Source organism: Hakea prostrata, chromosome 1 (genome assembly GCF_041222555.1).
Source record: "Hakea prostrata isolate BN-2017 chromosome 1, UWA_Hpros_2, whole genome shotgun sequence".
Taxonomy (NCBI): domain Eukaryota; kingdom Viridiplantae; phylum Streptophyta; class Magnoliopsida; order Proteales; family Proteaceae; genus Hakea; species Hakea prostrata.
This window is the reverse complement of record NC_142600.1, coordinates 32,522,864-32,535,263: the sequence shown is the minus strand read 5'-3', so window position 1 is coordinate 32,535,263 and position 12,400 is coordinate 32,522,864. Positions and strand designations below refer to the sequence as shown.

Genomic DNA, 12,400 nt, shown 5'->3' with positions numbered 1-12,400 from the left:
GGATCCCATTTCTAACTTTGTAATAGGTTCAGATTTATGAAGTGTACACAAAAATAAGTAAAAGAGAACTCACCTCTCAGTGGAGAGATTGTGAGTTCAATCCTTACCGGCGGCATATGTAATTATCCCAACCCCAATTTCCCTATATATAAAAAGCGCCTTTGTTACAAAAAAAAAAATAAGTAAAAGAGTTTTTTACATTTATGCCCTCACGCTCCCTTCGACTTTGCAATGATACTTGCGGGATCTCCCCACAGGGGTGGACCAGAATACAACATTGGGGGGCCGAAGAATGAAAGCCAGATAACCTTCCCATTGGGGAAGCACTAGAGCTTTTTTGCCACACATATTGTGTGGGCCCTTATAAGACCCATTTGGGGTCCCACCTCTAAATTATTTTATTATATTAAACAATAGATCCACATATATTTTGTGGGGCCCACACATATTTGAAAAAAAAAAGGTAAATTATTAACAATGATATTTTTTTTAATAAAATATAGGTAAATTAAAGCAACAATTTAAAAAAATATATATACACATGACTTCAACCCTAAAAAGTTAGATGCAAGCCAAAAAAAATTTGGTAGAAGAGAGTTTGTGAAATTAAAAGTAACCGCAAGCGCACGTATCATGTAGCTAACGGGTCGATCTCAAGGAGATATGTCACTTTAGAATTAACTTCTTAATAATAATGCGAGAGTGCAATGATTCAAATTTGCTAATTACTTAATTAAACTAAATGAACGGTTCTAATCCATACGTCTAATGCGATCGAATTGAGACGAAAAATAAAGCAAACATAACCAACGCATAATTAATAAAGGTAGAAAAAATGCAAATAATAAATAAATAAAATAAAAGGGAACTGATCCGAGTGTCAGCTCTGGATCTAGGGAAGGGGGTATAATTATAATGACTTTGACCGTGGACCCTTTGCCGTAGCTTCCGGTCTACCGATCGGGGGAACGGATATTAGAGAAAAGGAAATTGCAGAAAGAAATAATCAAAGCAATAAAAGGAAAGGGAAACCTTAACCAAAGAGATGCACGACTGTAGGCACCTCTGATCAAGGACCCAGGGGAAGGGAGAACAATAAATAAATGTTGAAGGTAAATTACAAAAAGTAAATAACAGAGTAATAAAAGGAAAAATGAAACCTTAACCAAAAAGAGGCACGACTATAGGCATCTCTGATAAAGGACCCAGGGAAGGGAGAACAATAAATAAATGTTGAAAGTAAATTGTTGAAAGTAAATAACAGAGTAATAAAAGGAAATGGAAACCTTAACCAAAGAAAGGCACAACTGTAGGTATTTCTGATCAAGGACCCAGGGGAAGGGAGAACAATAAATAAATGCTGAAAGTAAATCCTAAATTAAGAATATTGAGAAGTAAATAGAAGTGGGAATGGTAGGGGGAGAGAAGATTATTGAAAAATGTTACTTACTTGCATCTTTAAACTTCAAACAATAAAAAAAGAATTTGAACAAACGATTCGAATCTCAACCAACCCTAACAACCAAATCTAGATCTAGAATGGTCTAGATCTGCAATTGCTAGACCCAGAGAAAAACGAATCTTGAAACTTGAAATTGCATTACATTACATAAAAAAATTAAACCTAAACATTCAATCTAGAAATTGGAATCTCACAAAAGCAAGCAAAGAAAACTAGAGAAAGCCTAAATAAACTGAAGCAAAAAGAAAATGTGCTCTTCCTAAGCTCTAAAACACGTTCTCCCTTGATGGAGTATGCTCTCATTTTATAGAGTTTACATGGGATATGAATCTTGACAGAATTTAAATCAAACTCGGAGTTCCTATCTGACTTAACCAATTAGGGTTTTGGCGTACTAATCGATTGGATTAGAGAGATCAAATCACAATTCCACCGTTGGATTTGAGGATCAAGAAGTCTTGAAGCTCTCCTCAAAAAATCAGTTTGATCGGACACCGAATGACCGTTCAATGAAGGGCTTGATCTAAATTGAACAGAGACATTCAAAAACAGGATTTTTCCTTCTTCCTTATCTGAATATAATTCTTTTTCCTCTTTTTCTTTCTTTAATCAAATACCAAATTGAAAATAAGATATTGAAGTATGCAAGGACTCTTTTCTCCATTTGGACTCTTTTAATAATATCTTTATAGATTTGATTGATAATTTATAATCTCAGCCGTAGATCAAATTTGTCTTCTTTATCTCTTAAATATTTCGGAGTTTGCTCATAATCACAACTCTAGCCCATCATGCTCCAGATGAGGCCCATTTTCACATTTGAGAATTTGAATGGACCTCTTGATGTGTAAAATTGCATGATTCATATCCAAAACTCCAAATATTTGCTAAAATCTTGAAAAGTCCTAAAATCTGCAAAACCAACATAAAACCCAAGGTAGCTTCACTCTAAGTGTGTAAAATGCATGCTTTATGCCCTAAAATTTCACACATAAATGTGTTCATCAAAGATGTAAACCAAATTTTTTTTTAGGTAAAAGATGCAAACCAATGGTAGTTAGTTACCTACTAACTATGGACATTTTATTCACAATACAAAATCAAATAACAAAAATCGCAAAAGTAATAAAAAAAACATAGAATATAAAAATCAAATAAAAGAATAACAAAAAAAGGAGAAAAAGAGAAACGATAAATAAATTGAGAAAAAGTACCTAATTGTGGAGTAGATTTTTTTCCAAATTTTCTTTACCCACTCTTATAGAAAGGGAAGAGAATAAATAGGAAGAAAAGAAGAGAGAGGAGAGAGGAGATAGGATAGAATAAATAGGGATTGAAGAGTTAGTTTCTAATTAAGACTGACATTTTGATTTTTGAATGCCTAATAATAATTTTTTTCAAATATTGACTTTAACCCGTTTACAGAAATAGAAGAGAATAAATAGGAAGAAAAGATGAGAGAGAAGAGAGGGGAGAATAAATAGGGATTGAGGAGTTAGTTTTTAATTAGGAATGATATTTATACCCATTATTTTACCTTTAAAAATTGTTCTCAATATGGGGGGGGCAAATAGTGACACTTCACATGTGGGAAGAGAAAAGGCTGAAAAATTAAAGGAATTACGGGAATTTGTGTAAAATTTTTAACCATGCCCCCCCCCCCCCCCGGCCCCTCTATAGGTCCTCCCCTAGACTCACCTTATACCTTTCAAGTACACCTCTCTTTTAAGCAAAACCACTTAAAAGTAAGGAGACCAAGGACTAATGTTTTGAAGTATTTTTTACCAAACATTTTTACTAAAGCATTGATGACACTTCTCCAATTTACTCTACTACGGTTGGCTTGAATGACATGGTAGACCAAACACCAGAAACCCAAGTTACATTGTAGTTTTGCTTTGCATATGCCCACATAGACAATGATGTGAGAGTTCTTTTCAATAATCACATTTCTAAGAGTTTTGATCAAGTCACCTTGATTCCTAAGTCGGAGTGCCCTTTCTAGTTCCAAGGAATTCAACTTTTACTTTCTACTCTCTTTTTTTTAACTTTGTCATGCCATACAAAAATTTATCTCAACTGCTAGCCAAAGAAACAAAGACCTACAAAACCCATAGATGGTCCAACGCCTTAAGTTAAGGGCCTTTTATTTTTCTTAGGAAAGTCTCATCTCAACATACATACAAGTTACCTTCCTCTCAACAAGATTTTTATGTGTTCACGATGGGTACCAAAATCACTCTCATTTCACACATCATAGCAATTGAAAGGGTATTGTCCACTAACCAAAAGCCAAAGTTAAAATCTACAAAAAATTATTCCCCCCCCCCCCCATTTAGGTAATCCAATGTCCTCAATGCATGCATGAAATGAAGGACAAGGACAAAAGAGGGCATACCTTGGAGTTTCTCAATCATCATATAAAAAGGCTCATGAAGATCAATGACCTCTACACTATCAACACTTGGCATTTCAATGAAAGGCTTTAAATGTTGACCATTCACTTTGATATTTGGTTAGAATGAGGATCAATTATTTCCACAGCACCATGGTTAAAAACATAGTGAATAATAAATGGACCTTCCCATCTAGTTTGCAATTTTCTTAGGAACAAATGCAGCCGAGTGTTGTACAACAAAACCTTATCACCAACAGAAAATGATTTCCTAACAATATGATTATCATGAAAGGTTTTAGTTTTAGCCTTGTAAATTTTTGAGTTTTCATAGGCTTCATTTTAAGTTCCTCCAATTCAGATAGTTGGAGGCGACAGTGGATATCCACATCGTCAAGATCAAAATTCAACTTCTTGATTGCCCAGAAAGCTCGATGCTCTAATTCAACCGATAGGTGACAAGCCTTACCATACACTAAACGGTGAAGATTGACCCAAATCTTTAAGATTGACCCAAATCTTTCTTATATGCAATTATGTGGGCCCATAAAGCATCAATCAAACGGTTTGACCAATCCTTATGAGTGAGGTTAACTATCTTTTTTCAAATCTGCTTAATCTGCCTATTGGAAACCTCTACTTGACCACTCATTTGTGGATGGTATGCAGTAGCAAGCTTATGGGTGATTCCATATTTTTCATCACAAGATTAGAACTTCTTTGGGGTTCCCTAGAGGGTTTGGATCCATCAATCAAATTTATATGATGTCGAACTACGGAGGGAATAATTCCTTTAATGTCGGCCATTTGCCAACCTATGGCCTCTTGATTGTCTTTAAGCAAACTAAGAAGCTTATCCTCTTGATCTTGGTAAGATAAGAGGCAATGATTACAGGAAGAGTTTCACTGGGGCCCAGAAAAGCCAACTAAAGAGTCAAAAGCAAAGGGTTCAATTCGTGTTGAAGGGGCCTCAACCATAGATGGTACAGGAAGATTTCTAGACAACTTACCAAGTGGTCCATTAAATTGTTGCAAACTCATCATATCAGGAGAAAAAAAAATCACTCCCCTATATCCTTTAGTTCTTCCAAACAAGTGTAAAAGTCATCCTCAAAACCTTTCTCAAGGGAGAAATCAATATCATCAAAAATGCTTTGCAACATACTCATATTCTCAGAAAAGTTTGGTTGTTCCCCAACCTAAAGACATTGAACTCAACGGATGTATTCTCAAATGATAATCTCAAAAGACCATTTCGACAATTTATAAGGGCATTGCTTGTAGCTAAAAACGGTCTCACTAATGTCATAGGAATTTGGTCCTTAAGATTTATAGCTGGATGTGTGTCTAAGACAATGAAATCAATAGGAAAAACAAATTCTCCTACTCGAATTAACACATCTTTAATTATTCTATGGGGTATTTAACAGATCTATTAGCCAACTGGAGAGTAACCGAGGTTGGTTTGAGTTCCCTCAGACCCAATTGTTTATAAACGGTATATGACAATAACTTAACACAAGCGCCCAAGTCTAGTAGAGCATGCTCTATTTTTATTTATCACCAATAACACTTGGAATTGTTGGATATCCTGAATCTCTATACATAACTGGGAGTTGTTCTAAGAGGATTGAACTCACATTTTTCGTTTGAAAGGCCTTCTTTGGGACATTCGTGGTTCTCTTTTGAGTACACAAGTCTTTAAACACCTTAGCATAAGAAGGGACTTGAGAAATAACATCTAAAAGTGGAATGTTGACACTCACATTTTCGAAAAATTCTAGAATTTTGTCAGCATTTGCATTCCTCTTATTACTTGCTAATCGGCTAGGAAAATGGACCTTAGGTACATAACATCTCTCATTTGAAGTTTGCTCTTTTCTCAGGGTTTCAGACAATGGTTCATCAAACTTAGGTGTACCTCTAAAGCAATTGGTTCATCCTCAACTTCTAAGGGTTCCTCAGACAAACCTTCATTAGGAGACACTTGAACATTCTCCTCATCACGATATCCACTAATTTTGCTCTGGTGAGTAATATGAAATTCACTTGTTAAATACCCTTTTTCCACTTCTTAATGCATACACATAAGTAATTAGCTCTAAATAAGAAGAGGTGGTTTCAACTTGGTTGACTTGATTTGGTAAATTTTGTGGTCTTTATTGAATATGAGTCTCAGGATTTAACTCAGGCTGGCTAGGCATTTACCTTTTTCTTACTCAAAGAAAGCACTTCCAAGAGTGGAAATTTATTTTTCCACATTATGTATAGAAGTCATGAAGGTACTGGAAAGTCCTTCTGTCACACCCCACCGAGCCTAATCCGGTCATACCCAAATACCCATGGGGGTGATACACCGCAAGTGTCACATCCACCCAGCCGGTACCCTACCTAGCATACTCGAGTGTATGATCCACAGCCCCGAAGATCAAGTATCGAAGAAACCAACCTCCCACATATACAATAACATAATCATGAACCAGATATAATCAAAGTAACATTATATAAACAATGAGATCAAGATAAGAAGAAGAGAATGACAACATAATTAGAGTGCGGAAAGAAATGATACTAATATAATAATCAATGTCGAACAATCATATGTAGAGTGTGCGAAAAATCACTCCACATAACACAGCGGAATGTAGCTCGAAAATCAAAAAGAAGATTACAACCGATTCCCAAAAGAAAGGAAGGAAAAGAAGTAATCAAACTAAACTAAGGTCTCTTCTAACTTATAAAGAGTATCTTCATAAACATAAACTTTAGAAATCAAGCACGGCCGCTTCCACTCCAAGGTAGGGCTAATCCTAGTACGCAGCATGATCACACAAGGAATCTTCACTGTTATCTTCGTGACAACTAGCACCTTGGGAGTAGTATGCATCATCGGCTTGTTCTTCATAGTACTGGCTGTCATACTCGTCAGTACCTAAAGGATAGTCTAACAAAGATATTTGCAGAAAGGAGTGAGTTCAAAAGAACTTAGCAAGGCAAGTTATTCCATAACAACACAAATAACATGATAGCAAAACATATCAAATGCAATATTATTTGCAAAAAGGAGTGAGTTCAAAAGAACTCAGCAAGGCAAGTTATTCCATAACAACACAAATAACATGATAGCAAAACATATCAAATGCAATATGATATGAAACAGACAATGCATGTATGAATCTAACTCTAGGTATGCTGGTCTCTATTGGTAGACATGCTTTAAGTCATAGCACCATACTTCTTTGGGTAGGTCTCAAATCACTCTCTCTCAACCATCTCGGTATCTTGGGTTCTCTAGTGGTAATTGGATCCTACATCCCTCTCGGACATTCTTTGGCTGGGGTTTAGGTCACCTCTCTCTCACATCACCATTGGTCTAAGTATTAGCGTATGTCAAGGCCAAGCCTAGCCAAATGCAAGTCATCTACTTGGTTATATCAAGTCAAAGTCAGATACTTCCATTCCTCTCTTCTTGGGATCATTTTCAGTATCTTTCTCATTAGAATCAGCGTATCCTATGGCTACAACCAATTCAGACTACGGACTCATCAACCCTATTGGTCATCCACAATTAGCAAATGGGAAGCTCTTATGTCCTCTCACAGATATAACTCACCGGTCTCAAGCGCCCATAAGCCCAAGTCTACTAAATGCGACCCTACTAATGAATGGCCCCCACAATGTGATTCATATCCTCTCACGAATATAACTCACCGGTCTTGAGCGCCCACAAACCCACATTGCTACATGGGTTACTCGGTCTCAATACCCTTCTGAATCGAGTCTGATATAACAGGGACATCCTAGCCAAACATTGCTAGACAAGCCCTAGGTATGACATATATTAATCCAAGAAAGAGTCAAAGGGCACCATCGGAAATGTCCCATACCACTTCCACTGATGTCCAAGGACAAAAACGTCAAAAAGACATTCCCCAATCTCAAATCATACCTAAACAATCACATTCTCAATTCAGTCATAACATATATAACTGATATTCCAACATATAGAAAGATCAACATATAAACATGATCAATCGAATATGTAAATGTCAAGAATAAGTATCCATATATGATCAAAGTAATATAAAGAATATATGAACAAGATCCTACTGTACTTGAAGTACTTACAGCAGTAACATCATATTAAGAAAATATAAGAATAGTAGTAAATCTAAGTAATTCCCAAATTAGAAACTAAGATTCACGCAATCTATGTTAATATGGTAACAGCTGTCCTTACCTTAATTAGATTCGAAGAAAATCCGGAGGAACAACAGATCAAGTCCAAAGTTAGCAAATAAACCCTAGACAAGCATAGATACATCATTAGGAAAAAGCCTGATAAGTTGAATTCATGCATATTATTTTATACGATTAATTTACTATATTTCCATGTATTTACAATTGTTTTATATCAATTTATCCTAATATGATATGAAAATGAATATGTTGCCCCCTTTCCTTTAATTTCTATAATTTTGGTGATTTTATATATTTCCTAACAAATTCTAATTAAGATTTATTACTTTTAAATGTAGGAAATTATCAATCAAATCTGGGTATTATTGCAAGAGTCTTACCTCAAGTCAAAAACATAGAGAGAATGAGTCCTTGCATGCTTCTATGTTTTATTTCCTATTTAGGATTTGATCAAAGAAGGGAAAAGAGGAAGAAGAATCCAATTCAAATAAGGAAGACAGGAAAAATCCCGTTTTTGAGTGTCTCTGTCCAGTTTTGATCAAGATCTTCATCGGATGGTCATCTGGTGTCCGATCGAGCAGACTTTTGGAGGAGAGCTTGACTTCTTGGTCTTCAAATCCAACGGTGGGATTATGCATTGGAGATCTCTAAGTTAGTCCGATTCATACGTCAAAACGCTCATTGGTTAAGTCAGATAAGAACTCTAAGTTTGATTCAAACTCTGAGTTTAATTAATCTATAAAAGGAGAGCAAACTCCAAGAAGAAGGAGGAGAACATTTTTGGGAGCTTTGGAAGAGCATAGAGAACTTTCTTGGAGCTTTGGAGGAGCAGAGAGGTCGAACCAGGAGACGTTGGTTGGCTTCGGAGATCTGAAGTTTGGGAATAAGTTTTTCTTAATCTTCTTTCAATGTTCACGAACTCTTCTGTAATGTTTTTGATTTCTAGTATGGACTAATTTAATTTTTCTAGAGATCAGATGTAGCCTATCTTTGAATTTTCACTCTTGAATTCATCAATATAATTTTGAATATTCTTTCATTTGATTGAGTTTTTACTTCTATTCTTCATGCTTTTGATTAATTGGCCACTAATCAACTGATTTGTTAATCATAATGAACTGAGAGGGGATTTATGTGTTTAGTTCATTGGAGTAAAAGCCATGAATTACATGTAGGATAGGGATATACTTACATGGTTTGTGTAGTTGTTACATGGGAATCCATAGAATTTAATGATTTCTCAGTTGTTGTAACCCACATAGAAATATATTTGGGTTAGCAATTGAAGGAATTTTTATCAGTACTCGAGAGAGACTAGTAGATAGGAAAGGGAATCTCGACTATCAATTAGAAAAATATTTCTCAAATTATAAAGAGGGATAAAAAGGTTGTTATGGTGAAATCTAACCCCTAGGTTTTTAGCTATTAATAAATCTCAATTTAAATTTAAATTTGCATTATAATTTAGAATAATTATCATCCTTATTATTTGTTCACATAAAATTGGTATAATTAATTTGGTACTTAATCTATAGTCTTCGAGGGAACGATCTTTTATCATTATATTACTTGTTACGACAGCGTACACTTGGGTTGTTATTTTTCACAACCAGATTTTGGCGCCATTGCCGGGGATTATTAGATTAATATCAATATCAGTTACTGCTAGTTTTAATTTGAATTCTTTTATATTTTTTTTCTTTTCTATTATTTTATTGGGATAATCACTATTGCCCCCTTGTACTTTGGTTTTATTACTAATCAAACCTCTTTCTTTATGAAATTACTATTGCCCCCCTCACTTCTTACAGTATTAAGTGACTATTAACATCAAATATGTAATGTCTATTTTGCCCTTCATTAAAATTAAGAAGTAAAAAAATATGACATTACCTTCATTTATAAAAACTATACAGAATGTCAATTATATCCTTAAAATCTTATATTTTAGAATCAATTTTGGATTTGGTGGGACCTCTCTTATTCCACTTAAATTTTTCACAATCATAATGATGGAAGTTTTACAAATGAATTAGCATATAAGATGTTAATTGATAGAAAATTTGGTAACATGCATAATGGTTAGCATATATTAGGTGATTTTCAATTTACAACTTTGAATTACATTTGATATTTCCTAATATTTTAGTTTATATTTTAAGTTTTATTTAATCACATATTTCCTTTATTTTGTGATTCCTTTTTAGAGAAGAAAAATCAAATATTTCATTTATTCAGTGGTTTCTTTGTAGAAAAGAAAAGTTAATTTAAAGTTAATTCTTCCCCATAGTTAAGGGTAGTATTATAACTTGACAAAAGAGTAAATAAATAAAGAGATAACTGCAGGGTTATTTTTGGGATTTTGAAAAAATATATAGATGCCACATCATCAGTAAACTAATTGAGCTTAACAGTAGGGGGCATTAGTAATTGTAGACAAAGTTAAAGGTTGGATTAGCAATTTTAAAAAGTACAGGGATAAAGTAGTTATAAAATTAGAGTACAAGGGGGCAACAATAATTATCCCTATTTTATTTTATTTGTAGTTGTGAATTGGAGTTCTTTCAGGTCCTACTGATTTTGCATGAGAAGGAGAGGAAACAATAATTTGCTTACTTTCGATCCTGAAATTGAAGCAACTTGTCGAAGGAACTCAAAAGCAAAGAAAGACAGAACAAATTCATCTTCCACTTCTAGAGCAATGGATCTTGATAATAATCCACCACCTCTTGAAGTTGAAGCACAAAGGTGCAAGACTTTAGGAGAGTATGTTGCACCAACTGTGAGAGATAATAGGACAGCTATAAGGCGCCCACCTGTAGCAGCTAACAATTTTGAAATCAAGCCTGCTATCATTACAATGGTGCAAAATAATCAATTTTCTGAATTGCCTAGTGAAGACCCAAATCTTCACATTGATGGGTTCTTAGACATTTGTGACACATTCAAGAACAATGGCGTTACTGATAATGCCATAAGATTGAGATTGTTCCCTTTCTCATTAAGGGACAACGCTAAGAGTTGGTTGCATTCTCTACAACCAGGATCCATCACTACTTGGAATCAAATGGCTCAAAAAGTTTTGGTAAAATTCTTTCCACTATCTAAGACTGCTAGTTTATTAACAGATATTTCTATTTTTTTACAGTATGATTTAGAAACACTATTTGAGGCGTGGGAAAGATTCAAGGACTTGCTAAGGAAATGTCCACACCACGGAATAGAGCAATGGAGGCAAGTTCAGATTTTTTATGATGGTCTATCTAATTCAAAGAACATTAGTAAATACTGCAGTAGGAGGATCAATCATGAACAAGGATCCAACATAAATTTTTGATCTTTTGGATGTTATGGCCTCAAATGCATATCAAAGGCCAAGGGATAGAGTTGCCCCAAGAAGAGTTTTACAGAGGAATGAAACTGATCCCATGACAGCCATGGCAGTCCAACTTGAAGCATTAACAAAGCAAGTAAGGTTGTTAGCAACTCAAGGCACCAAACCTCTAGCTGTGATATGCAACTATTGTGAGGGAACACGTTATAGCAATGAATGTCATATGGCTAATCCTTTTGAGCAAAATCAGTTTAAGCAAGCAAAATATGTGGGGAACTTTAACCGACAAAACAATCCATATTCCAACACATACAATCCAGGGTGGAGAAACCATCCAAATTTTAGATTGAAAAACAATCAAGATATTGAAAGACAACCTGAAATCAACAAACTCAATCATTTCGGAAGAAAGCTCCATGGGAAGATTCTTTTGAGAAAATGGTTATAGTTTCTTCACAATTTATGCAGAAGCAAGAGATCACCAATCATAATATTTTTGCATCCATTAAAAATTTGGAAGTACAAATGGGACAACTCACCCATGATATGAATCAAAGGCAAAAAGGATCACTACCTAGTAATACTGAGACAAATCCTAGAGAGTATGCAAATGCTATTGAGATTCAAAGTGGAAAAGTATTAGAGGAACCTTTCAAGAAAGCCGCAGTAACTGAACCCTCTTCTAAGGCGGTTCATGATGAGCAAAAAGATGCAGAGGAATACATTACGGAGGAGGGGAAGCCAAAATCCAAATTATTTCCAGACAATCCACCACTTTATAATCCACCTATTCCATATCCTTAGCGGTTCAGGAAGCAGAAACTAGATAAGCAATTTTCTAAATTTCTTGATATATTTAAGAAATTGCATATTAATATTCTTTTTGCAGATGCTTTGGAACAAATGCCTAGTTATGTCAAGTTTATGAAAGACATTCTTTCTAACAAGAGGAAACTTGAAGATTATGAGACTGTGGCATTGACAGAGGAATGCAGTGCTATTCTGCAGC

General features: G+C 34.9%; 1 non-coding gene across 1 annotated transcript; it reads right to left on the bottom strand.

Moving 5' to 3' along the window:
• Positions 1-11,177: 11,177 nt before the first annotated feature.
• LOC149028770 (small nucleolar RNA R71) lies at positions 11,178-11,279 on the bottom strand. The gene has a single exon (XR_016171293.1). It is a non-coding gene; the product is annotated as a small nucleolar RNA R71 (small nucleolar RNA).
• Positions 11,280-12,400: the final 1,121 nt, after the last annotated feature.